Source organism: Mustela putorius, unplaced genomic scaffold, assembly GCF_011764305.1.
Source record: "Mustela putorius furo isolate JIRA1106 unplaced genomic scaffold, ASM1176430v1.1 tig00003923_pilon_pilon_pilon, whole genome shotgun sequence".
Taxonomy (NCBI): Eukaryota; Metazoa; Chordata; class Mammalia; order Carnivora; family Mustelidae; genus Mustela; species Mustela putorius.
The window spans coordinates 17591-34265 of record NW_025422068.1 but is presented as its reverse complement, the minus strand read 5'-3'; the positions used below and the strand labels follow the sequence as shown (position 1 = coordinate 34265).

The 16675-nt window shown below is 39.5% G+C and overlaps 1 long non-coding RNA gene across 2 annotated transcripts; it reads right to left on the bottom strand.

The window, feature by feature from the left end:
- Positions 1-1270: 1270 nt before the first annotated feature.
- LOC123388899 lies at positions 1271-16266 on the bottom strand. 2 transcript variants are annotated; one of them, XR_006603416.1, is made up of 4 exons: positions 16244-16266; positions 13484-13537; positions 3498-3613; positions 1271-2945 (listed from the first exon to the last, which is right to left on the bottom strand). It is a non-coding gene; the product is annotated as an uncharacterized LOC123388899 (long non-coding RNA). The 2 variants fall into 2 exon arrangements; XR_006603415.1 differs by lacking the exon at positions 16244-16266 and having other exon boundaries at positions 13484-13741.
- Positions 16267-16675: the final 409 nt, after the last annotated feature.

Here is a 16675-nt window from a genome sequence, read left to right as displayed (position 1 = left end):
TTGAACACACTTAAAAAAGAAAACAGAGACAAAACAAACTTATTTCCAGGACTACTCCAAAGAGGCTGAGTCAAATACATGTTTAAATAATAAGCTAGATCAAAAGAAATGAAATCTTGCCATTTGCAATGATGTCCCTGATGGGAAGAACTTGAGAGGCAATGTGGGGCGGGGGGGGGGGGGCAGGTTGGGAGGTAGGGAAGGTAAAAATGAAACAAGATGGGATCCGGAGGGAGACAAGCCATAAGAGACTCAATCTCACAAAACAAACTGAAGGTTGCTGGGGGGAAGGGGAATAGGGAGAGGGTGGCTGGGTTATGGACACTGGTAGGGTATGTGCTATGGTGAGTGCTGTGAAATGTGTAAGCCTGATGATTCACAGACCTGTACCCCTGGGACTAATAATACATTATATGTTAATAAAAAATAAAAAATAAATTAAAGGTTAGTAAAAAAAAAATTTTAGAGGGAAATGTTCATAGAGAATTCACTAATCACTCATCAAATGTACATTCTTCCCCAAAAACAACAATTCTAATTTGTTATTCGAAAGAACAGCAACTCCTGCTTGCTTCCCATAAACCATGAGCTGCAATTGTTTATTTTTAAAGAGACAGATTCTTTTCTTGTTTTTTTAAAGATTTTATTTATTTGACAGACAGAGATCACAAGTAAGCAGAGAGGCAGGCAGAGAAAGAGGAGGAAGCAGGCTCCCTGCTGGGCAGAGAGCCCTATATGGGACCCTACCCCAGGACCCTGGGATCATGACCTGAATTGAAGGCAGAGGCTTTAACCCACTAAGCCACCCAGGTGCCCCTAAAGAGACAGATTCTTGAACTCAAGTTTATTTTGAGGACAAACTGCCATTTTGCTATTCAGAGCCAGTTTTTCCCCATAATGTCTTTCCAGAGCTCTTGGATCCTGAGAAAGAAGAGGAAAGCATGGATTCAGACTTCCTGTCTTCAATCCTTGAACAGTTTTTACCATTTCCTCTAACTCCATAGGCTTCAAGGATGTCTTTTTAGGGTAATGATTTTTGGGGCTTCTCTGTTCCTTAACTGAAGAATGGCAACCACTTTCCCTCTTTCGATATGAACAATAATTTTCCCAATGAAGAAGCCATCACCACTGTCAAATCACTATCCTCAGGCAGGAAAGATGGTAAAAATTTTTCTTCTTCATATCTTTCTTCCCCATCACTCCTACTGCTAACAGGGCTTTCAGACGTTCTCTCTCTCTTTTTTGTTTTTTTTTTTGGTTGTTGTTGTTGTTCACTTAATGTTTTTATGTTGGGGTCAGCTGGTGTCTTCTAGAGTTCAGGGGGAACTACAAAGTCTTTTTCAGAAGGCAATGATGGAAAATTTGAAATGGGCACTCATTTGGGCCCAAGTTCCATCTTGGCTGTTTTTTTTTTTTTTTTTTTTTTTTTAATGATTTATTGGTTTGCCAATATTATGGCTTCTTTTCATGTTTGCTCATTTCAGATAATTACTTCACATCATCATTTACTTGTATCATAATCATAATCATTATGTTACTTGTCCTTAGAATAATTTTCTTCCAAAGCTTTCTTTAAGGACTTGACTTCAATAACATTCTGTATTGCATCTTTGAAGCTCTGACAGCAGCCTTTTCATATTTTATGAAAGCCAGTGAATCCTGCTGAAGATAAAACAGAACTTGGATTTTTAGATTTTTAGACAGATAATACCTTGAAGAAAAAAGACCTAGGCAATAAAGCAAACCTAAAGTTTATTTGGGGTTTTTAGGAATTTGAATCAGTGAGTCAGCAATTCAGAAGGAAAATTAAATGTGCTGCAAGGAGGGAGGAGAAAGAGTTTATAAAGGCAAAACCAAATGCTTGTGTAAGTTGTTTTGGAAAAATTATGACAGACATAGGTAGATAGGCCAGGTTACTATGCTAACTGCTAGGCTGGAGTATGGCAAAATAAATCTCATTCTGAGAATACCAACAGGATATGCTATTTGTGGTTGGCAGTCTAAAAAGTTCATGTTCTATCCAAGTACGATTGAGCATAAGCCTAACCTGCTCAGGGCCCCCCGGCTCCAATATATGGCCTCTTGACATTTTTACTTCATTTTAGATGCTTCTGTTCACAATACCAATTCTACTCCCTTCATTTAACTGTCAAATACATAAAATGACTTTTAGTGTCAAAGTGGTAACTATTGTGAAAGTAGAAGATTCCAAATATCTATATTTTCTATGCTCCTTCCACTGTATCATAACTGCTGCTTAAGGATTCCTTTATATTGTCTAATTATTCATGGAGTTAATCATTTAAAAAAGAATAAAGAAAAGAAAGGAGGAGGAAGAAGAGCAGAAAGAGGAAAGGAAAGATTTCTTACTTTATTGCTTTCCCTCTGTAGTTGACCCTTGAAAAACATGAGTTGGAACTCCAAAGGTCTACTTTCACACAGATTTTTTTTATTAAAAGAGTACAGTATGTAAATGTATTTTCTCTTCCTTATAACTTTAATAACATTTACTTTTCTCTACCTCACTTTACTATAAGAATAGAGTAGAGAATACATCTAACATACAAAATCTGTGTTAACCAACTGTTCATGTTATTGGTAGGGCTTCTAGTCAACAGTGGGCAACTCGTAGGTAAGTTTTGGGGGAGTCAAGTTGTACACGTATTTTCCACTATGAAGAAGGGGTTGGTGTGCCCACGCTTGTGTTGTCTGAATGTCACCAGTACTAGGATTTCTTGATTTTCCTCGAATATCTAATATGCCTGAAGGTTCTAACCCAAGTATATTCTCTTTTTCTGAACTCTTCTGAAAATTCTTTGACTTCATTACTTCAAGCTGCCGGTTGTCACCTCCCACCTCCGTGAAGAGAGGTCTCCAGTGTGTATCTGCAGCCCTCTTCTGGCTTTAGCCACTCTTCAGATATCACTTTGGGAGAACAAGCAACACTGCAGATGTCAGACAGCAAAAGAAAACAAGAGTTACAAAGTGTCAGAAAAACACACTGAAGTCCAGGCATCAGGAAGGAAAATGTTATGGGGGTGGGGAGACTACTGCAATTAGAGAATGCACTGGCCATCTGATCCCTAAGTGTCTTAAAGGTCAGACAGAAAGGACATTTTTGGGGAGGAATAAACAAGACCACAAACAACCAGGTGTGGGGGAATGAACAGGTGGCATGATCAGACAGTTGAGCAAGGAATGCTTTTATGTATGTCCGTAAGCTTTCTCTTTGGTCCTCATTCTTGGGAGGGGCCATAAAAGAAGAGCTGTTTTTTATGTTCCACTGCCTTGGAGAACCTCAGGAGCAAGCCAGAGATCAGAGGGGAGGAGAAGAGTCCAGCTAAACTTTAGTGAAGTCACATGCCTGGGCATTTTGTTCAGGTCCATCAGTGAGAAGAAATAGGGCAGTTAATCTTTCCTGAGACAAAGAATGGGGATTTAGAATTGCTGTGTCTAGACTTGTCAAGGGTAATCGAGGGGAACACTGCAAAACTTACATCATGCAGAGAAGGGTGGTTCTTTGCATCAAGCTGTTTCCCAGAATGCAAAAAGGTAGGGGGATTTCTTAATCATTGCTGTTTTCCAGGAGTACAGAGATCAGCAAACTTGAACACTGCAAAAACAAAACCAGAACTTTCCTTTTACTTCATGAGGTATTATTTTACCTCATGACAATGCTTCCCCATCATACCTTCCCTGTTCTCATCAGTTCGATTACTGAGAGCTCAGCAGCTCTGTGACCAGAGTCCACTCAGAGCATTTCTGAAAGTGATTGCCCTTGAGCACATAGTACTCCACATTGATGCAGGTAAGGCTGCCATATGTGCTTAGGTAAGTGATGGGCATTTTTCCTCCTTCTCCACCATCATACTGTATCTAGAATAACCCTCAACTTGAGAAGGCTATTCCACATCTCCAGGAGAAGATTATATCCGTAAGAGTTTCTATCATCAGAAATCTCTCTTCCGTACACCATTCAGCATCCTCATACTGGTCCCTATTTGACTTCTTTCTGATCCAAATTCCTTATTTCCTAAAATCCCTTTCACTGTGTCTTCAGGACTGCCCCACCGATACCAACTCCCTATGCTGCTCCAACTTCCTCTCAGGGCATTCCCTGTCCATCACCTTGATGACACTACTCTCCCATGGCCTATCAAGTGGACACTGTTTTCTCCCCTACCCAGTGCCCCTTCAGCTTCAATCATGCCAAAGGGGCAGGTGAGAAATGAGAGAATTCTGTTGGTATTTATCAGGTTGATATTACATTTATAAATAAATTTATGGATAACTGATATCTTTTTGGTGTTAAATCCTACATATTTCAAAATATTGAAAGCAGTGGCGCCTGGGTGGCTCAGTGGGTTAAGCCTCTGCCTTCAGCTCAGGTCATGATCTCAGGGTCCTGGGATCAAGCCCCCCATCGGGCTCTCTGCTCCCCCCCCAACCCTCGCCTGCCTCTCTCAGCCTACTTGTGATCTCTGCCTGTCAAATAAATAAACAAACTCTTAAAAAAAAAAAAAAAAGATCAGGAGACTCCTCCCATGGTGAGATCCTTCTGAGGAAACCATTGGTTATTTGCTAATCTATGTTACATAACCAGGAAAATGTTATCTGAACTATACATTATATCTCATCTACTTAATTCTCACAACTTGAATATTTTAGTTGCAAGACATTCTGACTGAAATATTATCAATACTATATGATATTATTGTCACATGTCTCTTCTTTGGAGCTAAAAAAGTGCCTTGCAGACAGAAACTTCCTGCCATTCTCTCCATACACTGTCAGAGAAGAGATCAACGGCCAAAGGAAGGGCCAAGAACGTGGTGGGTGAGAGACTCCCAAGCTACAAAATCCAAAGAGGTGGTTCCTCTTGGAATTCTGGCAAGTCCAACTCTTCTTGATTTGTGTGTCTGAGGTGCCTCACTCTAATTCTAGCCATGAAAAAGGTGTGGAGAGAAAAGCGTGTCCATAGAGGTGACACCAAAAAGAGGAACCAAGATATGAAAATATAACACCTCTACTTCAATTGAGTGTTTTAACATTTAACAGGCCGCTTGCCAAACATCTACTCACCCACTCAACTGTAAATCAAGATGGTTTCCAGGAAATCCAACTCACCTGAGATTTTGGTCCTAGACATTTTAACCTATCTAGCCTACTGAGTTAAAGAAATTAAAACTAAGTTAGGAAGTTATAAGTGGAAATACCAACTTTCTAATCTCTTGAAACTAGCTATGCATGAAACATTGCAAAGCGTATGCATGAAACATTGCAAACACTCACTGGAAGTGTCTGAATTCTGACCCTGGGACTTTTGTTTTCATACAACTGCATGGTTTCAACTTGTGATCGTATGTGATCATGTCTAATGGTGGATGACACTGAGAGCAGAGCCCAGGGATAAAAGAGACCAGAATACTAATGGTGAATCTGGCAATATACTGTGTGTAACCTTTAGTAAAATCTAATATTCTCTGGGAATCAGCTTGTTCTCTAATTAAAGGGTTGAGAAAATAATCTCTGAGGTTTATTCTGACTTGAAAGTTCTTTGAAATCTTGGCCATTCCATGTGATTTCAGTCATATGACTGACACAATCACTTTTCCTCAAATTCTTCAGGGGAAGCACTATTTTTCCTGTCCTTACCCAAGATGTAATGGTTAGGGTTACCTATAGGCCTTCCAAAGGCACGGCCATGATAATACTTCAGAGCCCTAGTAATTTAAATTCAAATATGCATCATTCCTACAATAATCTTTAGAAAAGCAAGCCATTAGCATTCTAGTGCTTCATCCTGTTTTATGAAACTTGTCCCCATATGATAAAAAACTTGCAAAGAAAAAGATAGTTTGCATTGGTTATTAAATAATTTTCCTGCTCTTTATTTATAAGATCTGACTGGAAATAATTGGAATCAACAGCAAAGACTATTAAGTGCATAAAGCAAAGTGTTATCTCTATTCTCCTGAAGCTGCTTCAAAAAATTGAAGCAGAAGGAAAACTTCCAGACTCTTTCTATGAAGCCAGCATTACCCTGATCCCTAAACCAGGCAAAGACCCTACCAAAAAGGAGAATTTCAGACCAAAATCACTGATGAATATGGATGCCAAGATTCTCAACAAGATCCTAGCAAACAGGATCCAACAGTACATTAAAAAGATTATCCATCATGAACAGGTGGGATTCATCCCTGGGCTACCAGGAAGGTTCAACATTCACAAATCAATCAATGTGATAGAGCAAATTAATAAGAGAATAGAGAAGAACCACATAGTCCTCTCCATTGATGCAGAAAAAGCATTTGACAAAATCCAGCATCCATTCCTGATTAAAACACTTCAATGTATAGGGATAGAGGGAACATATCTGAACTTCATAACACCTATCTATGAAAGACCCACAGCAAATATCATCCTCAATGGGATGACTGCAGCCTTCCCGTTGAGATCAGGAACACGACAAGGATGCCCACTCTCACCATTCTTGTTCAACATAGTATTAGAAGTCCGAGCAACAGCAATCAGACAACAAAGAGAAATAAAGGTATCCAATTGGCAATGAAGAAGTCAAACTCTCTCTCTTTGCAGATGACATGATTCTTTATATGGAAAACCCAAAAGACTCCACCCCCCAACTATTAGAACTCATATAGCAATTCAGCAACGTGGCAGGATACAAAGTCAATGTACAGAAATCAGTGGCTTTCTTATACACTAACAATGAAAATACAGAAAGGGAAATTAGAGAATCGATTCCATTTACTATAGCACCAAGAACCATAAGATACCTGGGAATAAACCTAACCAAAGAGGTAAAGGATCTGTACTCAAGGAACTACAGAACACTCATGAAAGAAGTTGAAGAAGACACAACAAGACAGAAGACCATTCCATGCTCTTGGATCGGAAGAATAAACATTGTTAAAAATGTCTATACTGCCTAGAGAAATCTATACTTTTAATGCCATTCCGATCAAAATTCCACTGGCATTTTTCAAAGAGCTGGAACAAACAATCCTAGAATGTGTATGGAATCAGAAGAGACCCAGAATCACTAAGGAAATGTTGAAAAACAAAAATAAAACTGGGGGCATCACGTTACCTGATTTCAAGCTTTAGTACAAAGCTGGGATCACCAAGACAGCATGGTATTGGCATAAAAACAGACACATAGACCAGTGGAACAGAGTAAAGAGCCCAGATATGGACCCTCAACTCTATGGTCAAATAATCTTTGACAAAACAGGAAAAAAAAAATACAGTGGAAAAAAGACCGTCTCTTCAATAAATGGTGCTGGGAAAACTGGACAGCTATATGTAGAAGAAAGAAACTCGAACATTCTCTTACACCATACACAAAGATAAACTCAAAATGGATAAAAGAACTCAAGGTGAGATAGGAATCCATCAGAATCCTAGAGGAGAACATAGGCAGTAACCTCTTCGATATCAGCCACAGCAACTTCTTTCAAGATATGTCTTGAAAGGCAAAGGAAACAAAAGTGAAGATGAACTTTTGGGACTTCATCAAGATCAAAAGCTTCTGCACAGCAAAGGAAAACAGTCAACAAAACAAAGAGGCAACCCATGGAATGGGAGAAGATATTTTCAAATGACAGTACAGACAATGTACTGATACACTGGTATCCAGGATCTATAAAGAACTCCTCAAACCCAACACACACAAAACAGACAATCATATCAAAAAATGGGCCGAAGATATGAACAGTCACTTCTCCAATGAAGACATACAAATAGCTATCAGACACATGAAAAAATGCTCATCATCACTAGTCATCAGGGAGATTCAAATTAAAACCACATTGAGATACCACCTTACACCAGTTAGAATGGCCAAAATTAGCAAGACAGGAAACAACATGTGTTGGAGAGGATGTGGAGAAAGATGAACCCTCTTACACTGTTGGTGGGAATGTAAGTTGGTACAGCCACTTTGGAGAACAGTGTGAAGATTCCTCAAGAAATTAAAAATAGAGCTTCCCTATGATCTTGCAATTACACTATTGGGTATTTACCCCAATGATACAGATGTAGTGAAAAGAAGAGCCATCTGTACCCCAATGTTTATAGCAGCAATGGCTACAGTCGCCAAACTGGAAAGAACCAAGATGCCCTTCAGTGGACGAATGGATAAGGAAGATGTGGTCCATATACACTATGGAGTATTATGCCTCCATCAGAAAGGATAAATACCCACCTTTTGTAGAAGCATGGATGGGACTGGAAGAGATTATGCTGAGTGAAATCAGTCAAGCAGAGAGAGTCAATTATCATATGGTTTCACTTATTTGTGGAGCATAACAAATAACATGAAGGACAAGGGAGGATGGATAGGAGAAGGGAGTTCAGGGAAATTGGAAGGGGAGGTGAACCATGATAGACTATGGACTCTGAAAAACAATCTGAGGGTACTGAAGGGTCAGGGGGTAGGAGGTTGGGGGAACCAGGTGGTGGGTATTAGGGAGGGCACATATTGCATAGAGCACTGGGTGTGGTACAAAAACAGTGAATACTGTTATGCTGAAAAGAAATTTAAAAAAAATCTTAAAAAGAAAACTACTTTTAGGCAAAGAGAGATTACAGAAGATTATCACTGAAAAGTCTTATGTCTAGGATTTAGACAGCTGGAAAGAATATTGTGTTCCCCAAAACAATAAATAAAATAAATAAATAAATAAGAAAAAAGTGGTGAAAAACTTTTTTAAAAATCCTAATTTTTCTCAAACCTGTCAGAAAGATGAATTTGCAAGGTAATCCTAGAGCCTAAAATTCAAGGGAAGACAGATCCTTCCTCAGAGTGATGGGATATAATCTTTGACTCACCTGTGGCACAACAAGGGAGGAAGAAATTCAAGTATCATACAAGTAGGTTGTAAGATTATAAGAATCCATGTAAATTTATTTTAATTGTTCTATCAGTCAGCATCCTCCAGAGAATCAGAAGCAATCGGCAAGTGAGAAGGAGAAAAGACAGAGAGAAAATTTAAGGAGTTGGCTCACACATTTACAGAGACTGGCAAGTCTGGAATCTGTAGGATAAACCAGCCAGATGGAAACACAGGGAAGAACTGATATTTTAGGTCACTACAAAGGCCTCTGATGGCAGAACTCTCCCAGCTCAGAAGATGTCAGACTTTTGTTTTATTCGGGCCTTCCACTGATTGGATGAGGCCAAGCCATACAGTAGAAGGCAACTGGCCTTACACATAGTTCACCCATTTAAATGTGAAGCTTGCCCAAAAACACTCTCACAGAAACATCCAGAGGAACACTTGACCACATATGTGGGCACTGTGGCCCAGACAAGTTGACATATAAAATTACCCATCCTGATGGGGCACCTGGATGGCTCAGTGGGTTAAGCCTCTGTCTTTGGCTCAGGTCATGATCTCAGGGTCCTGGGATGGAGCCTCATATTGGGCTCTCTGCTCAGCTGGGAGTCTGCCTCTCCCTCTTTCTCTGCCTGCCTCTCTATCTACTTGTGATCTCTCTATCAAGTAAATTTTGAAAAACAATTACCCATCATGATAGCTAAAGCCGGAATGTGGGTTAGCAGGAGAGAACAGAACCCTGGGAAGCTGTAAGCACAAGCAATTTTGTTCCTACTCTCTTCCAATGACCTCCATTGGTGCTCATGCACAAGACCAGGGGCAAAGTGGGAGGCTGAGGAGATCCTTCCTTGATGGGCAGGACTAGAGGAATAAAGAGATGATCATGGTGAGAAAAGCCTAAAGCTCCAAGCCTAAAAGTCTTGATGAAATAAAATTCTAAAACACCTTAAACATCAAAGGAAATTCTACTACCCTGGGGACTTTTCATTATGGCTAAAAAAAGTAAAAGAGAAAATCCTACTCCTGACAGGGGGCAACACACATTCCTGCATCCAGAATTCCATACAGTAGCATCCCATACCAATCCCATATGTACTCATGAGGAAAGGCAGAAAAAATGTTCCAGCAAAAAACCTGCAAAATATACAAGGCAGAGGCTGGCTGGCATAGGGACAAGGAGCAGGATCACAGAGGAAACTCCACCCTTGAGAGCCAGGGACATGAAGCCCACTTAGGACTAAGGCTGGATCAGGAGAAGACACAACACCAGCAGGGTAAAAATAGCCAGACATGCAATAACATTTCTGGAGGAGAGGAAAAAATGTGAAGAGATACTCACGCCATGGCACAAGAAAAAATGAAGCCCAAGGGTACAAGAAAATCTCAAGAAAAACTTGGGGCACCTGGGTGGTTCAGATGGGTTAAGCATCTGCTTTGGGCTCAGGTCATGATCTCTGGGTCCTGGGTTTGAGCCCTGTGTCAGGTTCCTGGCTCAGCAGAGAGTCTACTTCTCTCTCTCCCTCTGCTTCTCTCCCCTGCTCATGTTCTCTCTGTGTCTCTGTGAATAAATAAATAAATAAATGAATAAATGAATAAATAAATAAATAAAATTTTAAAACGAAAGAAAGAAAATTTCTCCAGCACACCAGATTCAACATAAACACAAGGAAACAGTAGAGCAATTTGACTCTAGTCTTGCATCAAGAGTAAATATAGCAACAAAAATTCCAAATTCAGCTCACCTCCTGACTCTATAGACCCAACACCTTATACTAAGGACACAGCAGAAGACACCTACACATTTCCAGGCCAAAATCTCATTTCTCACTGTCCATTCTTACTATACATTATATCCATAGCTTAATAAAAAATTAGGAGATGTACACACAGCAAACAACTCACTGTCAAGACATACAAAAGTCAGTAGAATTGGGCTCAGAGATTACTCAAATGTTCAATAGTAGAGAATGGTAGAGAGGAAGGAAAAAAATGTATAAGAAGCGATTTTTAGTAACTGAAATCCAGGCACAAGCCGTCAGATTTTAAGGGAACTTTACATGCACAGCATAATGAATTTGAAACAAGCCAATCCTAGGTTCATCCTAATAAAACTCAGAATGCCAAGTATGAATTAAAATGTATACAATCATCTAAAAAGAAAAATGAGTTTACCTTTCCAAGGATAAAAATAAGATTTGCATTTTCCATCAGCATTACTGGAAACTAGAAAATGTAGCAATGTCTTTAAAATTCAGAAAAAAAAGAGATTTTGAATCTAGAACTCTACATTCAAAATATCAGATTTGATTTTGAAAGCAATAGGCAGACATTTACAGCTAAAAAACTGTAAGAGGACCTGAAGGAATATCCAAGAAAAATGTCCTTCTTTTTAAAAGATTTTATTTATTTATCTGGCAGATAGAGATCACAAGCAGGTGGAGAGGCAGGCAGAGAGAGAGGGGAAGAAGCAGGCTCCCTGCTGAGCAGAGAGCCCGATGTGGGGCTCCATCCCAGAACCCTGAGATCATAACCTGAGCTAAAGGCAGAGGCCTCAACCCACTAAGCTACCCAGGCACCTGAAGAAAAATGTTTTAAAACATGATCATTTCTTCCCATGTTGACAGAGGAATCCAATTCAAACAGACCAAATAATAAGTATGATTAAAATGTTGCATGTCCTAAATTATAATGTGTATTTTAATTAGATCACTAGGTGATCTGTATGCATGTCAAAGCTTGATGAACATTGGTGTGAGTGCTTTAAATGGCTAGTTTACCATATCACAAGTCAATTGATAAACTCAAAAGTTGACAAATCAAGAAGTCAAGGTTCAAGAATGACATTTAGGATCACAGGCAGAGGGAGTAACAAGCTGAGCTAAAAATAGAATTTTTTTTTTTTAAGAAAAGAGACAGCTATTACCTCTAAAAAGCAAGAGTATAGGGTGAAGTAGAGGTAAATCTTTACTTTTCAGATTCCATTATGGGTAGAGTTTGTGTTTAAATGTTATTTTTTTTATAGCTATTATAAAGATCAAGGAGTGGGAACCCCAATGATTATACAATATTCATAGTTGCAGAGCTGTTCTAAACCTGTTAACTATTTAATTTGTTTACTTAAATTTGGTGTAATAGACCAGATAATCGTTACATTCAAATCAAGTTTACACAAAATAAACCATATTAAAATGAAGCATAGTATAAGATTTACAACTATAGTCAAAGTTCTATTTGTTTTTAAAGTATTCAATACAATAAAATTCCATTTCAGTTCAACAAAAGTCTTTGACGGTTTCTTAGATTTGATGGGAACAGAATTAGACTTGGAAATGTTTGCCTTTGGGAATAAAAACAATTATTGTTGAAAAATAGCTATTCATTGTTTATATCACAACGTAATAAAGTTCCAAATAATAGACCATTATTTCCATATATTCATAAATTGCAAGTAGTAGCTATCACCCATGAATCCATGTTTAAACCAGAGCAGATCTAAGATGAGATTAATCCCAATGCTCTGCTCTAAACCCTAAAAGGAATTAACCATTTTCTTGTCTTTATTGTTGAAATAAACCCACGCTATTCATAATTTCCTGGAGTGAAAAGTACAAACAACTACTGTTCATTAGTCAGCTGTGCTATGGTAATAAACAACCTCCAAATCTCAATAGGTTCAGAATGCTATACTAATAGAAACCCATCCCAACCCAACACCTGCTCATGGGGAAATGTACTCAAGGATGATTTTACGGAAACAAACATTTATTCCTCACTGCTGTTTAACGTTAGCAGCTATGGGTCTCTGCTTCTCAGGTCTTTTTTTTTTTTAAAAAAGATTTTATTTATTTATTTGACAGAGATCACAAGTAGGCAGAGAGGCAGGCAGAGAGGCAGGCAGAGAGAGAGAGGAGGAAGCAGGCTCCCCGCTGAGCAGAGAGCCCAATGCGGGGCTTGATCTCAGGACCCTGAGATCATGACCTGAGCTGAAGGCAGAAGCTAAACCCACTGAGCCCCCCAGGTGCCCCTTCTCAGGTCCTTTTATTTAAGGGCCCAGGGTGAAGGTGGGACGTCTACCTGGGACATATCGCTCGCAGAGAAAGGGGGGATAATAACCAGAGAATTGGCAGAAACAGACACAACAGCCATTGAAGATTTGTGCTTGGATGTGATATATTTAACTTCTGATCACACTCCCTTGGCCAAAAGGCCAATGTCTGTGGGGAAGGAATCTCAATTTCAGCAGGACACACAGCAATTTGCATAGAAATGGATAGGAACCAGGACACCTGATTGGCGCTATCACAGTCAGTTTAGTGTCCAACTCTTGGTTTCTACTCAGATCATGATCTCAGGGTCCTGAGATCGAGACCTGTGTTGGGCTCCATGATCAATGCAGAATCTGCTGCAGATTCTCTCTCCCTCTCCCTGCCCCTGCCCCCCTTACTCTCCCTTACTCCCTTACTTCTCTCAAATATATAAACCTTAAAAAAATAAAAAAGAAACAGGTAGGAATAATCTTCTTCCACAACAGAGAAGTAAACCTTGGGAAACATTAATACTCTGTAATCCCTTTCTTTTCCTTTAACATGCATGCTCACCCAAGAGATGTTCTGAGGTCATACCTTAGATGATGGAGTATTCCACAGAGGGTTGGGAAAGCTGCAGGTATTGAATTCCTGTAGAAAGTATGGCTGAGTAAATTGAATAATGAAACATTTTTAATCTTAACTTGACAAAAATCCTGCATTTTTTGTTAAACTGATGCCATCCCAATTTATCATTTAACTATATGATGAAATAATGGATTTATGAAGATTTTCATATGGCATATTTCAAAGGACAATAAAAAACAAGAAATATAGGACATGTTTCAATTAATCAGGGGTTAAACTGGGATCCAAATTTGACATCAGTTGAGTTCTAAATATTGATTTTTCAGTTGAGGTGAGAGAGCTTTTTAATTCCCATCAGATCTGTGCAAAATAGAGAGCTCAGGAAAGAATTTTCTATGAAACATTAGCATTTGTCAGACTATGTGATTTTTTCCATTTATATGCAGAATATATGCTAGCTAGAATGCAGAGTCTAAAACTTTGTCAATATCATTCTGCCACATTTATTAGTTAAGTTGCCCTCTACCTCTTATCCAAAAAGCTATCGTCTTCAATCAACAGATTGTCTGATGGTAAAATTCTGACAGTAATGAACTAGTGATACAAAGGGTAAATACTTTCACCTGGATAGAGGATAGAAAATGGGGATAAAAAATTGCTACTTGATGGTTTTTATTATAAAATTCAAAGCTTAAAGTGTTGCTGTTTTTATACACCCCCGCCACACACTAATACTGAGAAGGTACTGATTGCTCTATATAAGCAGTAAACCTCTAGGGATAAAACTGTACCCTATTGATAGAAGTGAATAGTCACTTCTATTTTTTTTTTTTTTTTTTTTACTATTTTGTATTCACACACAAAGCTGTACAGTAAGGAAAATACCCCCTTCTTCTTGAATTTTAAGGCAAAATACTAAATAGATGTAAGCTTTTCCAATGTAAAAAAACATTGATACAGAGCTAATTTCATTTTCTTCATCATCATGGATATTATAATAGATGAAATTAACCTCATGTAGAAATATAAAATATATCTCCACCCATGGGGTTTCGGATAGGGATGTACCAAAGTTTTGGAGGCACTAGAAAATAGGGCAGTAAAAATAACACTGTAACTTTTGCCAACTCTATTTCATTTTGTAAAAATCCAGTTCATATATATAGACAACTCTTAAAAAGTTTCTGGCATGAGGAGTTACAAACAGTCCTATATTTGAATCTCAGCTGTGTCACTCTGGGGAAGTCAATTAAGCTGTCTGAGCTTCATGTATTAAGTGTGGAAACAAAGACATACCTTGACATATTTTAAGAATTAGAGAGAATGCATAGCATAGTTTTTAAGCACAATTCCACACAAGTGGAATTCAATTTTTGCAAGTCTTCATTGTTGTGATGGTTGTTTTTAATGTTTATTAATATGTAAAAGAATGAAAACTTCAAGAAGCTACTCTGGTGCTAATTTTAGAGTCCGTTCAAAATATTTTGGGAGTATGCTATAGACAGGGCAATGTGTTAAAGGCTAGGAGAGATACAAAAAAAAAAAAAGGGTTGTTGTGGGGGACAGGCTTCTTTATTATCTGTTGTAAATGTGAGATTGAAAAGCAAGAAGATGACTTAGCTAGAAAAAAAAAAAAAAGGGTTATTTGGTTATCACTTCTGTGTGATTGAATAAAAAGGAGAGTTCTGTGCATTCTGGATGTTTCAGCAGGCGTGAGAGAAGCAGCAGTCTTTTTCTCAGGGCTTCTTTTTGATCATAGAAGATGTGGTACAATGAGAAATAGATACCTGGTCTTTCTCCCTAGTTCCTGACACAGAGCTCTCAAATCCTACATAATTTCCTAAGTCACAGGAGCACCTAATCTAAGACAACCCTCAGTGGGACCCTAGATGGCTTTGGGATAGGGCCTGGTCACCAGAAAGACCAAAGCCTGGTCTGAGGCTTTCAGTCCTATCTCTCAGTCTCTGGAGAAGGGAGAGAGAGAAAGGGGAGGGAGGTTTAGTTGGCACCTATGGTCCCTGGTTTAATTCATCATGTCTATGTAGTGCAAACTCCAGAACATACACTACATGACCAGGTTTGCAGAGTTTTCCAGGTTAGTCAACATATGGAAGGGCTGGCAGGGTGCAACCCTCCCTTCCCATACACCTTGCCCTATACATCTCTTCCATCTGACTTTCTGAGTTGTATCCTTTATAATAAATCAGTAATAGCTTGATAATTCTTTAGAATATCAGTAATAATAAATAAAGGGCTTTCCTGAGATCTGTTAACTGTTCTAGCACATATCAAACCTGAGGCAGGGTGACAAGAACTCCCAATCTTGGGGGAGGAGTCAAGATGGCAGAGAAGTAGCAGGAAATCAGCTAGATAGCTTATCTAAAGATTGCAAACACCCACAAATCCAAAGGGAGATCAAAGAGAAGAAGAACAGCAATTCTAGAAACAGAAAATCAACCACTTTCTGAAAGGTAGGACTGGTGGAGAAGTCAATCCAAAGCGAGGTGAAGATAGACCGCGGAGGGAAGGGCCAGCTCCCGGCAAGCAGCGGAGCAACGGAGCACAAAATCAGGAAGTCTGTTCCGCTGAGGGACATCACTCCACAGGCTAAACCGGGGTGAAGACCATGCAGGGTCAGCAAGGCCTCAGGTCCCGCAAGGCCACAGAAGGACCGGGGGGTGTCTGAGTGTTGCAGAGCTTGCAGGTATTAGAACCGAGAAGCTGGTTACAGAGACAGAGCCGAGGAGTGAGCTCTCAGCTCAGGGTTACCTTGAAACGGTCACAGGCTTGGTGAGCTCGGAGTGCGGCCAGAAGCCAGGGAGATGGGAGTAATTGGGCGCTATTCTCTGAGGGTGCATTGAAGAGTGGGGCCCCGAGCACTCAGCTCCTCCGGGCTGGAGACTGGGAGGCCGCCATTTCCATTCCCATCCTCTGGAACTCTTCAGAAAGCATTCAGGGAACAAAAGCTCCTGAAAGCAAACCCAAGCGGATTACTCAGCCCGGCCCCTGGTAAGGGCTGTGCAATTCTGCCTGGGGAAAAGACACTGAGAATCACTACAACAGGCCCCTCATCTAAAAGATCAACAGGAAATCCAGACAGGACCAAGTTCACCTACCAAGGAGTGCAGTTTCAATACAAGGAGAACAGCGGAATTCCAGAGGAGGAGAAAGCAAAGCACGGAACTCATGATTCTTTAGTCT